We start from the raw sequence: 16,602 nt of genomic DNA, 5'->3' as shown, positions 1-16,602 counted from the left end.
AGAAATAGAGATCTAAGAGGAATCTCAATTTACTGTGCATGCTGAAGAAGTTATAGGATATTACGATATTGGCTTCTTAATGCTTTGCTGAAACACTGGATGAAGCTCTCAATTTGTAGAAGTTTCTAGATAAAAACAGAATTTATGAAGCTGACTGTTCAAATTCCTTCATGATTCCAGGAGATGTTTGTATTACAGCTAATAAATATTAACTAGGTAATGAACAGCCTATTCAGACATCTCCCTCTTTTCTGTTTTCTCTTGCTTTACCCTTTATTTCTTTGTTAACCATCTGTAACCAACAGAAGTAATAATAAAATAGGAAATACTAGGTAGATGATCACTGTAACTATTGGGTTAATATTGGTTATACTTTGTAGCTGTATATGATATTCTTTACCCTGCTACTTGTAAAGCATGCTTTTTTATTTTCACTACTGTTATTGTATTGCAGCTATTACTGCACATGTGCTTGTGTTAATGGCTTTATAATATATATATTAATTATCAAAAGTGATTATCTGGTTTTGTTTGTTACAGATAATCAATGCAAAATTCATTTCTAAGATTGTAGAAAGTAGATAATGCAGCTAGTAGATACTTTTTAAACACAGAAGTCTCAAAGCCTTCAAAGAATATTGCTTCTTTAGCAGAATATGAACTTAGTTGTTGCTACAAAGCAGGTGAGACTTCTAGATCTTACTACTGTGCAGATGTTTATACTGTAGTAACATCTATAAGTCTGACCTGTATTCTACATTATCATGTTGATTATTTGGAAATATTATTCAAAATGGAAATGCTTGAATTCCATACACTTTGAAAAGCATGCTCTACAGCGCAAGCATGTTTGTCTTTTACCTTTTGTATGTAATATGAGAGGATGTAAATTGAAACCAAACACGTAGAGAAGCAAGCTGAGTAAGGAGTAGTTATAAAGTTAGGGTTTCAGTCTACATGGGACAGCACTGGAGAGCAGATGCATTTGCTATTTATCTGGAAAATTCTTTCAGTGCCCTTGAATCTGCTAGAACAAATATTTACAAAGGACTGATGACTCTCTCTACCTGATTCTTCCAGATCTCAGGAAGTTTATTTTTTTTCAAACAGATGAAAAGTGAAATAAGAATAATTTAATTTGTAGCTGTTCATTATATGGCCATCTGCTCTTGATATACTGCTCCTTAGCTGAATTTGGGTGAATTCAAATTAATTGTTTGAATTCAAAGTAATTGCGGATCACCACTGGCCCCTGCCGGGAGCATCTGCGGGTGGTTGCCACACCCCACCCCCTGCCACTGCCATAGCCACCTGCAGGAGCTCTGTCCCCACTTGCCACTGCCGCCGCCTCTGGGCAGTTACTGTGCCCCCCCAGCCTCCGGGGGCACATGTTATTTGTGCACCCTACAAACTGATAAACTTTGATTTAAATGTCTTGGACCCAGTGACTTTTACCAAAAGGTGATTAATCAAATTGTGTGCCTCTTCTTTCATGTCATGATGCTGGCATCCAGCCATGTTTTTTTGCAAATGATGCATGACTGCTGCCTATTAAATGTTAGTGCACAGTTCTACTGCTGGAGATGGTTCTCATCTGTTCCACACCAGAAAACAGCCTGATAGATGTCACTTCAATGCTAAAGAACATTTTGTGCCTGAAAGCTTGTCCAGCATCTCTCCCAATTACACAATTGGTTCAGTAAAAGATACGATAAAATAATAATTTTCCTGTATTTTGCTGTTGGGAAGCTGAGGAAGAAGTAGAAGGTGAATAAGACAAAGATCTTCCAAAAGGGGGAGCGAAGAATGATAGGGGAAAGACAAGTGGCTGGATAGCTGAAGAAGATGGAGGAAGATTAGTAAAGTGTAATTAAAACAAAGGAGATCAAAAATAAATATTGATGGGAAGGGGGAAGACGACAAGGAAGAGCAGTAAAGGTTTCCCCTTAAGAGACATGGACTTTGCTTCTCCTTATTTATCACCTCAGGAACTATTTTCCCTTTGAAATCATATTTCACTGATTTGCCCTTTTGTCGCTCTTTGAATGCGTGTTTTATGGACTGAAATGAACATGCCATGCATTAACTGAATATTTTTAAAAAACAAAGTCCTGTGAACTCTCTCTCCATATTCTTTTGGTTGGCTGCTAATGCACAAGCTCCAGCATTGACCCTCACTCGCTAGCTTCACTGCAAAGCTTTCCTTGTCTAGGATCCTGCTTTGTACTGAAGAACATCTCCCTGCTGCTTTGGGCTCCTTCATAAATTACTTACAGAAAGCTCTCCTTTTTTTAATTCTGAAGCGTATCCTAGTATCTCCCCCCCACCCCTCACAAATCGTGAATTTCCTTCCCTTCTGTGTGACACAGAATGATTGTAGATCCCTGACACTTTGCTGGGTTAGGCTGTAAAGTGGGGTTGCAAACTAGCAGGGGGTACATATACTGCTGCAGCAAACCACTCAAGGGAAATGCTAAATTGTGCAGATTTCATTTCAAAGGGCGCTGCTTAATTACGCAGGACTGCAGTTTTGCTCCAACTAACTGGAGAAATAGTGCTCTTAGAAGTGAAAGCTATAGCAATCAGCTGAGAAGCATGCCTTTTCCTCAGTAACTGGCTGCAAATTCAGCAGGTTAAACCATCCCTGTCTGAATAATTCAAGTGCTACTTAGAAAACTAAATCCTGCTCTGATCCAACAGTGTGTTGAATACTGTACTCCTTTAAGCTGTGTACTTTTTAACATAAAGATTTAGTTTGGCCAACAAATATATAGTGCATGCTTTTTTTAAACAATGTTTTTAAAAGCGAGTATACAAGAACTCTTAAACTTCTTCCATAGTAAACATCTGTTCAGTTTTCCAAACCCTTCCCACCCAATTGTTAGTTATTTAACTTGTAAACTGCATTCAATAATTCCATGAACAAAAAGGGAGCATTCACATAAGATGATGCTTAATGTTACCAGAGTTTGGTGATGTTTAGGGATGGACACAGGTTTCATGTTGATGACATTCTTTGATGTACTACAGAAGAAAAGGAAATGAACAGGTTCTCTTTATATCATTGGAATTTTTGCTAGATAGATATTCTTTAAGATATCAATTCTTCAGTCTATAAACCATTCTGCATTGGTTGCATCCTGTGAAATTCCTTAAGTCCCTTAGGCTAGGTACAGACTTTTAGGGAGGTTAGATTGCACTAAAAATGCTCACTTGATCTTAGCCCAGGTGCAGAGCTTATACTTAGGGCCTTGTTGCACAGTAATTTTGGGCAGCTCCTGGAACTCTTAACCCCCCCCACACTGTCCACACATTAACACCTTAAAGTCATTTTAAGCACTTGTTATGTGGCACAAAGCTACATTGCTCCAGGGCAGCACTGATATCTGAGTGATCACCAGGGATCTGGGTTTTCCATTTCCCACAGAAAAATGGAGAAAACCACGAATTCCCTGTTTTTTTTTTCAAATCAGAGAAAATGCGGATTTCCCTCTATAGCAGAGAAATTTGCGGATTGTCCAATTTTGCAAAGAGCTCTTGCAGGCTGAAGCTGTTCCAGCCTGCAAGAGCGGATTGCAGAAAGGGTGGGAAACCCCCAGCCCTGGCAGGACGGGGAGGGAGGGCAGAGCCTGAGCCTCTGAGTGAGCCAAGGCTGGGTTTGGGCTCAGACTCGCCCTTTGTCCCTGGAGCTTAGAGGTAAGTGGGGCTTTGGGGCAGGGCTGGGGAAGATAGTTGGAGGCTGAGGGAGCTGGGGGTGCTGCCAGCCCCAGGTGGCACACTGTAGCCAGAAGCAGGACGAGGGGGTGAGGGCAGGGGTGCCTCTCTGTGGGGGGGCTTTAAGGGCAAGCAATGCAGGGTGCAGTGTGGTGGTGCCTGCCATGTGTGGGCTGCACACATGCCACCTGGCCCGCTGCCCAGGGGAGGGGGAGGCTTGCATGCGGCTGACTGCACAGCTCCGTGGCCAACTCTCCAATGGTGGCGAGGGATGGTGGCGAGGGTGGTGCTTGCACGGGGTGGCCGCTGCTGCTTACCTGTGGGGCTGTGCCAGCAGTGACGGCCGCTGCCTACAGAACCTCCCCATGCAGCCGCGGACCCATGCCCAGAGCTGTGCAGCTGGCCGCAGGGTGGCAGCGGCAGTGTGGTGGCAGCCGGGCAGCAAACAGCCATTCCCACTACCATCCCACGCCACATGGCAGCCACCACACTGCTGCTGCCACTATGCAGCTAGCTGCACAGCTCCAGGAACATCTCCTTGGTGGCGTGGGAGGTTTTGTACGCAGCAGCTGTCACCGCTAGCACAGACCCACAGGTAAGCAGCAGCAGCTGCTGTGTGCCAGTGGTGGCAGCTACTGCCTACAAAACCTCCCGTGCCGCTGCAGAACTGTGCCCAGACCTGTGCGACTGGCTGCACGGCGACAGCAGCAGTTAGTAGTGGCTGTGGCTGCCATGTAGCATGGGATGGTGGTGGGGATGGCTGTGTGCTGCCTGGCCACCACCATGGTGCTGCCCTGCCACTGGCAGCACAGTTCTAGGCACAGCGGTGCAGGGAGGTTTTGTAGGCAGTGGCTATCACTGCTGGCACAGCCCTACAGGTAAGCAGCAGTGGCTACCACATGTGAGCCCCCCCCTTACCCCCCCAGTCACCATCCCTCACTGCCGCTGCAGAGCCAGCCACGAAGCTGTGCAGCCGGCTGCATGCCAGCCTCCCCCGGGCAGCCGGGTGGGCAGCATGTGTGCAGACTGCACATGGAGGGTACCACCATGCTGTGTCCTGCATTGCTTGCCCACAAAGCCCCTGCAGAGGGGCACCCCTGCCCTCACCCCCTGGCCCTGCTTCTGGCTGTAGCATGCCACCCAGGGCTAGCAGCACCCCCTGCTCCTTCAGCCCACAACCATCTTCTCCAATCCTGCCTCACAGCTCCCAAGCCCCACTTACCTCTAGGATCCAGGGGCAAAGGGCATGGCTTTGGGGTGGCAGTGCTTACCCACATAGCCTCCACAGCCAGCACACAGCTGCCACGACCCCGCACTGCTGCAGAGCAGTGTAGCCAGTCGCAAGGCTTAAGCAGTGGTGCAGTGACAGCCGCTGCATGCAAGCCCCCCTTTTCACCCCCTGGCCAGGTGGCATGTGTATGGCCCACACACGGTGGTTGCCACTGCACTGCCATGGCTGCTCCCTGTACCACTTGCTCACAAAGCCATGTGGGTAGCCATGGGATGGTAGCGCAGGGTGCAGTAGCAGAGTTGCAGTGGTGGCCTCCATGTGTGAACCCCCCCCCCCCCCCCCCCCGTCAGGCTGTTCAGTATTTGTGTGGCCCTCAGAGTGGCAACCCTGCCCTCACCCCCTGGCCCTGCTCCTGGGAGTGGGCACAGAGGCATGCTCCCCATCTTCTTGATCTACGCCCCCAGCACCTTCCCCACCCCTTCTCCCCGCACACACTTACCTGCAGGGGTGGGTGTCAGTGTGTGCCTGCATGTCTGTGGGTCTTGGGTGCTGTTGTGAGGGGCATCAAGAGGGCTGTTGAGGCTGTGGGGGGGGGGGGGGGGGGGGAGGGGGAGTGCAGGGCACCAGCAGTGCTGGAAGGTTGTGGGGGGACCTTTAATTTTTTATCATGGATTTTGGGTTTTTAAAATCAGAGAAAGCCAGGATCATCAGCTTTTGCTCCATAAAGATATGACCACTTCCCACAGATGTGCTGCCCAAGTTGAAGTCCTCCACTATCCCAGGATCTTTCACACCCCACAGCAGGGATAGAAGTCTGTCCTGGCTCATCAGGCCTCTAGTGGCAAGTCACTGCAATGCAGGTGGGGGTTAGTCAGAGAAAGTTTCTAGACTAAATGCCTTATTACCAGGGATCCTGGTTTTCAATGTTTAAATTTCCCAAATCCTCCGATTTCAGCTTCCAAATCTGAGAATTTCTACGATTTAAAATTAAAGCCCACTATATATGGGTATTAGTTGAACACAATGTTTTATTGATATATTTACAGTAGATGCTGAAATCTGGTGGGGGGGGGGGGGGACGACGACGTGCCCCCTCCACTCCTCCCATGTACTGCCTGTGCTCCCCTGCCTGTCCAACCCCACTGTGGGAGCTGCTCTCTACCACCCTGCCTGGCTGCCATGTGCATGTCCCCTGCCCCCTGTGTCCCGCTCCCCCCCGCCCCAAGCAGCCCCTTCCAGGCTGGAACTTTGCTAGCCTGCAAGGGAAAAACCAGAGTTTCCTGGGTTTTTCTCCCTTAATGGAGAAAATCTGCATTTTTCCACAGCAAACAGAAAATCTGGATCCCCGTTTACTACATACTAATTCTGAGTGGCTCCTGGAGCTCTTAATCTCTGGACTGTCCACACATTAATGCCTTTAAGAGGGTTAAAGCACTTGTTATGTAGCTCAAATTAGACCACTCCAGGCAGGATTATCTCTGATCTGCACAACCCACCTCCTGTTCCATTAATGTGTGGTCACTCCCCACAGATGTGCCATTCAAGTTGAAGTCCTCCAGCAGCCTAGGAAGCAGTGGCCCCTCCCTCATCCTCCTGTTCTGTGAGCTTTCACACCCCCAGCTGCTTAGTGGAACAGCCCAGGGACTGGAGATGTAGCTTTTCTATTTCCCCCTGTCATTGGCAATGCATAGGGGGTGCACGCAGGTACACATGCACCCCTTGAGTGTGGCAGAGCACCCCCTGTGAAATGGGACCTCAGAAGATCATTGGGTCCACCCCCCTGCACCAAGCAGAAAAGATAACTGGGGGTCAGGTGACCCTAGTAAGGTGACTGTCTAGTCTCCTCTTGAAGATTTGCAGGGTAGGTGATTGTACCACCTCTGGAGGGAGCTTATTCCACAGTTTGGACACCCTGACTGTGAGGTTTTTCACAGTTTTAAGCCTGAATTGATCTCCCAGGAGTTTGTGGCCATTACTCCTAGTTTTCCCTTTGGGTGCCTTGGTGAAGAGTTACTCATCAAGCCCTTGACATACTTCCCTAGTGTAGCAGTAAGCTGCTACCAGGTCCCCTCTTGGCCTTCTTTTCTTCAGGCTTAAGAGTCCCAGATCCCTCGGCCTTTCCTCACATGGCTTTCCATGTAAGACTGATCATATGGGTAGCTCTTCTTTGGACTCTCTTCAGCTTGTCCACATCCTTCTTAAAGTATGGTGCCCAGAACTGGGTGCAGTATTCCAGCTGTGATCTCACCAGTGCTGAGTAGAGTGGAAGAATCACCTCCTTGGTTTTGCTGGAGATGCATTGATTGATGCATGCCAGAGTATTATTTGCCCTACTGTCTACAGCATCACACTGCTGGCTCATATTCATACTGTGGTTTATTAGATCCCTCAGATGCCTTTCATTCATGGTGCTAGTCAGTTTGGTGCTGCCAAGCCTGTAGGTATGTTGAGGGTTCCTCGTCCTCAGGTGGAGCACTTTACATTTTTTTGACACTGAATGTCATCGGATTCTGATCCGCCCAACTTGCTAGCTTGTCTAGGCACACCTGTAACTATAGCCTATCTTCAAGCATGACCACGCTCCCCCATAACTTGGTGTTGTCCATGAACTTGGCCAGTGAGCTGTTCCCCCCCCCCCCCAATATCCAAATCATTAATAAATGTTGAAAAGTACTGGACCGAGCACTGACCCGTGGGACATCACTGCCCGTTTCTCACCCGGATGACACAGATGTTCGCTACGACTCTCTGGGTTCTATCCTGTAGCCAGTTTCTCACCCACCTGATTGTCTTGGAGTTAAGCCCACAATCCCCCAATTTTCTCACAAGGACATCATGGGATACTACATCAAAGGCCTTTTGGAAGTCAAGGTATATAATGTCAGCATGCTCCTCTTGTGTCCAGGTGGTGAGTTACCTGATCATAGAAGGAGATGAGGTTAAGGCAAGACCTGCCTGCAATGGAACCATTCTGGCTGTTATTCAGAATCTTACTTTCTGCAAGCTTATCACAGATAGACTCCTTGATAAACTTTTCTAGGATTTTCCCTAGCATGGAAGTTAGGCTGATTGGCCTATAGCTACCCAGGTCCTTCCTCCTGCCCTTCTTGTGAATGGGCACAACATTGGTCCTCTTCCAGTCCTCAGGGACTTCTCCAGATGCCATGAGTTGTGGAAGAGTTTTGCCAGGGGTTCCGCAATTCATAGATGTTAGGGTCGGAAGGGACCTCAATAGATCATCAAGTCCGACCCCCTGCATAAGCAGGAAAGAGTGCTGGGTCTAGATGACCCCAGCTAGATACTCGTCTAACCTCCTCTTGAAGACCCCCAGGGTAGGGGAGAGCACCACCTCCCTTGGGAGCCCGTTCCAGACCTTGGCCACTCGAACTGTGAAGAAGTTCTTCCTAATGTCCAGTCTGAATCTGCTCTCTGCTAGCTTGTGGCCATTGTTTCTTGTAACCCCCGGGGGCGCCTTGGTGAATAAATCCTCACCAATTCCCTTCTGTGCCCCCGTGATGAACTTATAGGCAGCCACAAGGTCGCCTCTCAACCTTCTCTTGCGGAGGCTGAAAAGGTCCAGTTTCTCTAGTCTCTCCTCATAGGGCTTGGTCTGCAGGCCCTTGACCATACGAGTTGCCCTTCGCTGTACCCTCTCCAGGTTATCCGCATCCTTCTTGAAGTGTGGCGCCCAGAATTGCACGCAGTACTCCAACTGCGGTCTGACCAACGCCCTATAGAGGGGAAGTATCACCTCCCTGGACCTATTTGTCATGCATCTGCTGATGCACGATAAAGTGCCATTGGCTTTTCTGATGGCTTCGTCACACTGCTGGCTCATGTTCATCTTGGAGTCCACTAGGACTCCAAGATCCCTTTCCACCTCTGTGCCACCCAGCAGGTCATTCCCTAGACTGTAGGTGTGCTGGACATTTTTCCTCCCTAGGTGCAGCACTTTGCATTTCTCCTTGTTGAACTGCATCCTGTTGATTTCTTCCCACTTGTCCAGCCTATCCAGGTCTGCCTGCAGCTGTTCCCTGCCCTCCGGCGTGTCCACTTCTCCCCATAGCTTTGTGTCATCTGCAAACTTGGACAGAGTACATTTCACTCCCACGTCCAAGTCGCTGATGAAGACATTAAAGAGTATCGGTCCAAGGACCGAACCCTGCGGGACCCCACTGCCCACACCCTTCCAGGTCGAGACCGACCTATCTACCACGACTCTTTGGGTGCGACCCTCTAGCCAATTCGCCACCCACCGGACTGTGCAGTCATCCACATCACAGCCTCTTAACTTGTTCACCAGTATGGGGTGGGATACCGTATCGAAGGCCTTCCTGAAGTCCAAGTATACGACATCCACCCCTCCTCCTGTGTCCAGGCGTTTTGTAACCTGGTCATAGAAAGAGACTAGGTTGGTCAGGCACGATCTGCCCGCCACAAACCCATGCTGGTTTCCCCTCAGCATAATCTGTCCTGCCGGGCTCTCACAAATGTGAGCCTTGATAATTTTTTCAAATACTTTACCAAGGATGGAGGTGAGACTGACCGGCCTATAGTTGCCCAGGTCCTCTTTCCTCCCCTTTTTGAAAATGGGGACCACGTTAGCCCTTTTCCAGTCCTCCGGGACTTGGCCTGTGCGCCACGAGCATTCGAATATTCCCGCCAGTGGCTCTGCAATGACGTCGGCCAGTGCCTTCAGCACCCTCGGATGGAGCCCATCCGGGCCTGCCGACTTAAAGGCATCCAGTTCTTCCAAGTGACTCTGCACCACCTCAGGATCTACACATGGAAGTCTGGCGCCTTGCTGCTGCCTCTCTACAACCCCAGTGAGAGACTTGTCGTGCCCCTTGCTTAGGAACAATGACATCGGCCAGCTCCTTCAGCACTCTTGGATGAAGATCATCTGGTCCGGATGACTTGTATACATCTAATTTTTTTAATTAGTCATACACCAATTCTACAGCAATAGTAGAAAGGCAATTATTTCTCCCATGCTCATCCTCTACTCTACTCGGCATGGTTTTCCCTTTGGTCCGGTGAAAGACCAAGGTGAAGTAGTCATTCAGGAGTTCAGCTTTCTCTTGGGTACTAGTAACCAGCTCTCCTGAATTATTGAACAATGGCTCCATATTCCCATTTTGTTTTTCTCCTATTCCCTACCTAAAGAAGGGCTTCTTGTTGTCCTTGATTCCTGTGTCATCACAGCACACTTAACATGTAGCAACAGGAGCAAGTGCAGCATAAAACATAGTAATTGTGGCAATGGTACTCACATTTTCTACAATAATCTAGAAATTAGAACCCCATCCATGAAATGAGATGAGCAAGTTCATGTTCCTCCTTAACTGAAGAAATTCAGATTGACCTCTGCCCTTTACCAGGACAGTGCCCTAATCCTCAGGCTATTGTAGGGCAGGGACACCTTTTGTTGAAGTTGTGCCAAAGTTTATAAACTTTTCACAAAAATAGAGAGATCAATTTACAGTTTAAGCAGAAGATACAGCTCTCATCCACAAAAGCCATGTTGACTGTTTTCCATTGTGCAACTATTTATATATTATTTACAGTGAGCCCAGTATTGTACCACACTCTAAGCCTGGGAAGAACTGAACAATAATCATTCTAAAGTTACACAACAGAATTCCTTGGCTGCAGGTTCAATTGCAACTCTATTCTGGCTCAAGTTCAGACTTCAAGAGAAACAAGTGTTATTGCAGAAAGTAGTACATAAAACAAGTATTGCTTTGTCTGGTGTCATCATCCCTTCCACAAAACCAATTGCAGTCAAATAAATTTAAAGGTTAGATTAATTGAATGAGTGGTTTGTGCTTCCATTAACATCTTTCTATTGACTGATGAGTATTAGACTAGGCACTTTTAAAGGCACTCAAACCCCCAAATAGTGAGCATGTACAAATAGCAACTTCATGGAAGCAACTGCACCACTTGCTGCTCAGCATTCAAAGATAATCCTTTTCATGAGGAATGAGCCATCCTGAGTGACCTTTTTACTTTATCTTCTCTTACTAAAAATATTTAGGATTCTTGTATTTTTGAAGTAGGCATTTTTCACTCTACTATTCTGCTGATTTAGCCAATATCTTTAGCTTGTTATGCAATTAAGCATTATTGTTTTATCTATGAAATGAGGATATATAGGCCAAATTAAATACAAATTAACACAGACCAGTGATACAACTCTTCCTTCTCTTCATTAAGAACTGATGTTTCAATGTTATTGGAAAATGTTTACAGCTTATTAGGGGAATTTATTTCTATAGGCCTGAAATTATATGAATATGAAGTAGTAACATTGTGATAAATTAAAATAAACTTTTAAGCCTCCTGGACCAGTTGCGTGCCACCTGCACCCCCTGCCCTGGTACTGTGTGTACTTTTTGCGGAGGTTATAAACAAGTTTGTTCAGGGCAATAATCATTATTGATCTCTTTTTAATTAAGTCAGAATTCTCATATTATAAAAGCCTAAGTCTGTCTGCCTGCCCATAATGCATTATTTGTGCTCTGACTGGCTGACAAACAGCCAACTGGAATGCAAACAAGCATTTGAACAGGAGCTGGCTGTGGTGGAGCGCCATCATAATGGTAGGGACACAAGGGATAGAGGGGGGAAATGAGGCACCGAGTTGTCGAAGGTGGTTGCAGAATCTCCGTTACTGATGACTTCCAAGAGGAGGTTGTATGGAAGTCTGTCTGTGAGGACCTTTGAGGTCCTGTTCTATAATTTGATGAACTCACTAGCCAATTGCCTGTCAGGAATGATGTGGGGGGAGAGAGTGTGCGAGGGATGGAGCCCTGTGGCCCCCTGCCCCATCCAGGCCTGCTCCCCCTTTACCTCCTGCTGCCCCCAGCCCTGCTCCGTGGAGGTGGCGGCAACGGAGCAGACAGAACAGCCCTGCTCCCTGCAGGTGGCAATGATGGAGTGGAGGAGGGGCGAGGCCACCAGAGTTGGCTTTGCCTCCCCCCCCGGCTTACTCCTTGCAGATGGCAGTAGTGTGGGGAGGGAGCAGGATCAAAGCACCAGGGGCTGGGGAGGTGAAGCAACTGGCTCTTGGCCAGCCTCTCCCCACTTCCATCACTGCTGCCTGCAGGTTTGAAGCAGTGACGGTGGGGAGAGGAGTGGGCCTTACACAGGTTGAGGGAATAGTGGGCATGCTGCGGTGGTGGTAGTGGGGGAAGGGGAGGAGTCGACCTGGGCCTGATGCAGGCCGGGAGGAGGACAGAGCCTGAACTGGGGGAGAAGCTGGCTCACCATGGTGGGGGGGGGGGGGGGGGAGCAGCGGGCCCGGCCCAGCCCAGCAGTGGTGGGGAGAGGGGAGGAATGAGCCTCCTGCCCTGCCTTGGTCCCAGGCCCACTCCTCCCCCCCCCCCCCCCCCATCTTCCCCCACCCATTGGCTCTGAGCTCACTCCTCCCTTTCCCCCACTGCCAACAAGTCGGCCTGGGCCCGCTGCTCCCCCCGCCACAGCAGCCGAGTATCTCCCCACCCTCAGGCCCAGTCCTCCCCCATTTCAGGCCTGGGCTCACTCCTCCCCTCCCCCCACCGCTGTGGCAGGGAAGAGGGGAGGAGGCCCGGACCCCAAGCAGCAGGAGGTAAAGGGGGAGCAGGCCCAGATGGGGCAGGGGGACACAGGGCTCCATCCCTCGCACACTCTCCCCCCCCCCCCCCCAAAATCATTCCTGACAGGCAATTGGCTAGCAAGTTCATCAAATTATAGAACAGGACCTCAAAGGTCCTCACAGACAGACTTCCATACAACCTCCTCTTGGAAGTCATCAGTAACAGAGATTCTGCAACCACCTTCAACAGCTCGGTCCATTATCTGACTGGTGTTATGATTAGAAAATTTAAGATTAATCTAAAAACTTCTTAGCTGCAATTTAAACATATTTGTCATGGGCGGGGGTCCTCCAGGAAGGCTGTGATCTCCTTAAGGCCCCTTCTCCCATGCCAAGCCGGTCCAAGGGCACCCTCCAATTCTCGCCCACCATGTCTTTGATGTTTACAAGAGTTTGGGAGGCTGCCTTACGCCCTCTCGGACACGGTTCGTTGGGACCTCTGTCCCCGTGGTTTTCCGGACTCTCCGGGGTCTCCCTGTATGATGGGCACTTCCTGGGCACCCTAGCCTTATGGGCTATGCGTGGCTCTAACCACCCCTTATCACGTCCCAAGCCTCGCAGTTGGAATAGACGTTGGTCTGTCACATATACACTCGCCCTCTCTGGGGTCCTCTTCATAGCGCTGCCCTCTCTCAGGAATCCTCTGCGCTGTTGCCCTCTCTGGGGCCTTCTCTTGCACTGCTGCCCCCCTCTCTGGGGCTCGCCACACCCACACTGGGGCTTCTCAATAGTGCCCCCCTCTCTGGGGCTGGGGTCTATGCACCCTGTACGCCGCGCCCTTACTGGTGCTGGGGTCCCCACACTACTGTGGGTCCCCTATGAGGCTTCCTCCAACCCCTTATAGCCTCACCCAAACCACCAGTGGTACAACAAAGCAAAACACAAGCTCCTAGGCTACAACATAACTTAAAGCCACCCAGCTAAATCACATGGCTCAGACATCCTACAGCTGCCATCCTTTACCCCGGCTTGAGCTGTACCTGCAGCCAGGCTTCTCCTCGCATCATTGCCCCAGGAGCTCCTCTCTCTCTGGCTGCTGGCAGGGGACTGCCCTGGCCTCAGCTTCTGGGCTTTATAAGAGCCAGGCCTTGCCCCTTACAGCCAGCTGACAGCTGGCAGGTGTGGGTCATTTGCTGCCTCCAGTTGCCCTGGCAACCTGCAGGTGGGCTCCTTATTCCCTGCTGGGGCTTTTTCTCTAGCAGTTTCTCCTCTTTAGGAGCAAAGCACCTCAGTGCTCTGCGACAATATTGTTTTAGGAATATCCTCCTCCTAATGCAAACTGAAATGGCATTTGCTGTTTTGCCAACTGCATCACACTGCTGACTCATGTTGAGTCTCTGATCATCAACCAAAACACCCAGATCCTTCTCAGCAATGTTTCTGCATTGCTAATTATCTCCTATTCTGTATTTGTGCATTTGTTTTTACTTCTTTGGATGTAGAGAAAGCTAAATTTGCCTCTGTTGAATTTCATTTTGTTGTCTACAGCCCCAATTCTCCAGTTTACTAAGATCATTTTGAATTCTTTTCTAATCCTCCAAAGTGTCTTCAATCCCACCCAGTTTTGTTTTGCCTGCAGACTTGATCAGGAAGCTCTCTGTTCCCGCTTCCAAATTATTAATATAAAAATTGTTAAGTGACATCTGACCCAGAACAGACCACTACAGACCCCACTTGAAATCTCATGCCATTTTGACACTGATCCTTTTATAGTTACTCTTTGCTTGTATTTACTTAATGAAGTCTGTATCCATGTAGCAACAGTTCTAACTAGCTCACATTTATCCAGTTTATTTATGAGAATGTCATGTGGAATTGTACCAAAATCCTTACTAAATTCCAGGTATGTTATGTTCACTTTATTCCCTTCATCCACCAAACTAGCTACCCTGTGAAAGAAAACTGTATTGGTTTGGCATGACTTATTCTTAATAAATCTATGTTGGTCATTAGTAATCAACCCTTTCTCCACCAGGTATTTAATTAGCTTATAATTTAGTCTAGTAGCTTTTCAGCTTTTGAAGTTACTCTGCAATTCCCCTGATCCTCTTTTTCTCACTTTTTAAAGATGTGCACTATGTTACCCCTTTTGCACCCCTCTGGGACCTTGCCTATCACTCATAGCTTTACAAGTGTAGCCCAGGTGTATTCGGGTATATACTCCCTGTAACAAGTCACCCTCCCCAGTGCCATCTTCCTGGTAATCCATGCCTTACGTGGGGCACCCTTGGAGCCTTCTTTGGAGTTCTTACGTCCTGCCCTATACTCTTCTGCCATGTCTTGATGGAAATTATTATTATGATGTTCTTGCGAGCAGGAGACTGCCTATTGTATTGTGTATGTTGGGGCTTTTCACCTATGCAGGTCTGACCCCTGTTTTTCTTTAGCGAGGCCTCCCCATCTAAACCCACTAACTAGGGTTTGACTCAGAGGCTGAAGCTTTTTCCGATGTCTTGAGGCTTGCGGCCCCCTTTCCTGCTCCAATCTGGAGCCCAGCCCCGCTTGGCCCAGAGGCCCAGGCACCAGCCCCACAGTGAGGGGGTTGCAAGTTCAAAACCAGGGGATAACCCCAAACTCGCACCCTCTCATTCCAAAAAAACAAAACAAAACTGCACCCCAGGTGCACCAGACTTCGCTGGCCTTTTTAGGCTTGTGCCTTCAGGCGCCAGGGTCTGTACCTTCCAAAAGCTATGCTCTCACTGGCACCGGGGTCCCCACTCCATAGTGGGTCCCCAAAATGAGGCCTCCTCCTTTGCCTCATAGCCTCACCCAAACTGCCTGACTTATTCAATAATCAAAGAAAAACAAAACAAATAATAATAGTCACTAACCAATATGATCAAGCAAAGCAGCAGGTCAGCTTACATTCACAGAGTTCAAGAAGCTGGGACTGCTCACCCAGCTTCTCTGTAGAGTTCTCAGAGACACTTCTTCCCCTCCAGCTGTTGTCTCCCTTACTGCTATTCTGCCCAGGGTTTTTATAGTCCTGCCTCTTCCGGTCAGCTGACTAGCTGGCCAGGCTTTGCATTTTACCCCTTCCTCACCAGCACTCCATGCCCAGAAAGTTCTAGCCTTGAAGGGGTGGACCTGCTTTCTGGTGACAGGGTTAGGACTCCCTGTTACACTCCCCTTCTCTAATTGAAGGGAATTGTTAGCTGGCAGATGTGCTGTGGGGGAAATGCAGACCACTCAGTTTCCTTCCGTCCTTATAGAACCAGGCCAGGACAGTCAGGAGACTGAACTATATACAAATTTATTCACATTTTCACAAGGAAAAGAAAAATGGATATAAACATATGTATAATATATATATGATATCTAAACAAATAATATAAATCCAGGTAAATGCTATAAAATCCAGGTAAATGCTATAAAACCTTATACCAGTGCTCCAGATACAGGTAAGTCATGGGTAAGTATCTGATCTGAACCAGATAAACCCCAAAATAAACATAGATAGCCAACAGATAAACTATAGATAAGTATAAGTGAACAATAAATAAGCCACAAATAAATACAAAAAAACAACAGGTGAAATAATAGCAAAAGGGGGTCCCAGCAGAGCCCTAGCACCAATTTACAAAAATACTACTAATTTGCAAAAATAAGAGCTCACAAAATATAAGGCACAACATCACACCACTTACGGCGCAAGAGCCTTGAAGACTAACTTAATCCCAATGGGAAACCCCAGTGCCCTAGGGCTTTTTCCCAAGCCCTTCAAGGAAGCTGGTAACTTCAGGGGGGCCCTCCTAGTGGGACCTCCTCTGTACCAAGCTGCTCTTTCGCCTGCGGCGGGCTTTGTGGGGGTCACTGTCCCCTGGAACAGGACTCCTCTATGCAGGGCTTCTGGGGCCTCTGACTCGATCCTATCTGCTGGCTCAGTAACCTGAGCGCTGTCTGGCTCTTTGGACTCAACTTTTTGCTATGAGTTGAAGGCCTGGGTCACCCCATGCAGCACTGGGCTCGGTCTGCTCCCGGACCCTCCGTGCGGCACCTCCTGCACTGAGCTCCCAGC

At 48.5% G+C, this 16,602-nt stretch overlaps 1 long non-coding RNA gene across 11 annotated transcripts in view; it reads right to left on the bottom strand.

Annotated features, from left to right (window-relative positions):
• Nucleotides 1–15,591, bottom strand: part of LOC106740212 (uncharacterized) — a 275,315-nt gene extending 259,724 nt beyond the window's left edge. For 2 of the 11 annotated variants that reach the window (XR_009462710.1, XR_009462708.1), the window contains exon 1: nt 15,416–15,590. This is a non-coding gene — a long non-coding RNA (uncharacterized LOC106740212). Of the gene's footprint in view, nt 1–13,564; nt 13,684–15,415 lie in introns of those variants that run through there. The other 9 variants (XR_009462699.1, XR_009462703.1, XR_009462700.1 and 6 more) reach the window with 7 other exon arrangements.
• Between the last annotated feature and the right edge of the window lie 1,011 nt (nt 15,592–16,602).

This window comes from Alligator mississippiensis, chromosome 5 (genome assembly GCF_030867095.1).
Source record: "Alligator mississippiensis isolate rAllMis1 chromosome 5, rAllMis1, whole genome shotgun sequence".
Classification (NCBI taxonomy): Eukaryota; Metazoa; Chordata; order Crocodylia; family Alligatoridae; genus Alligator; species Alligator mississippiensis.
This window is presented reverse-complemented; position numbering and strand designations above follow the sequence as displayed.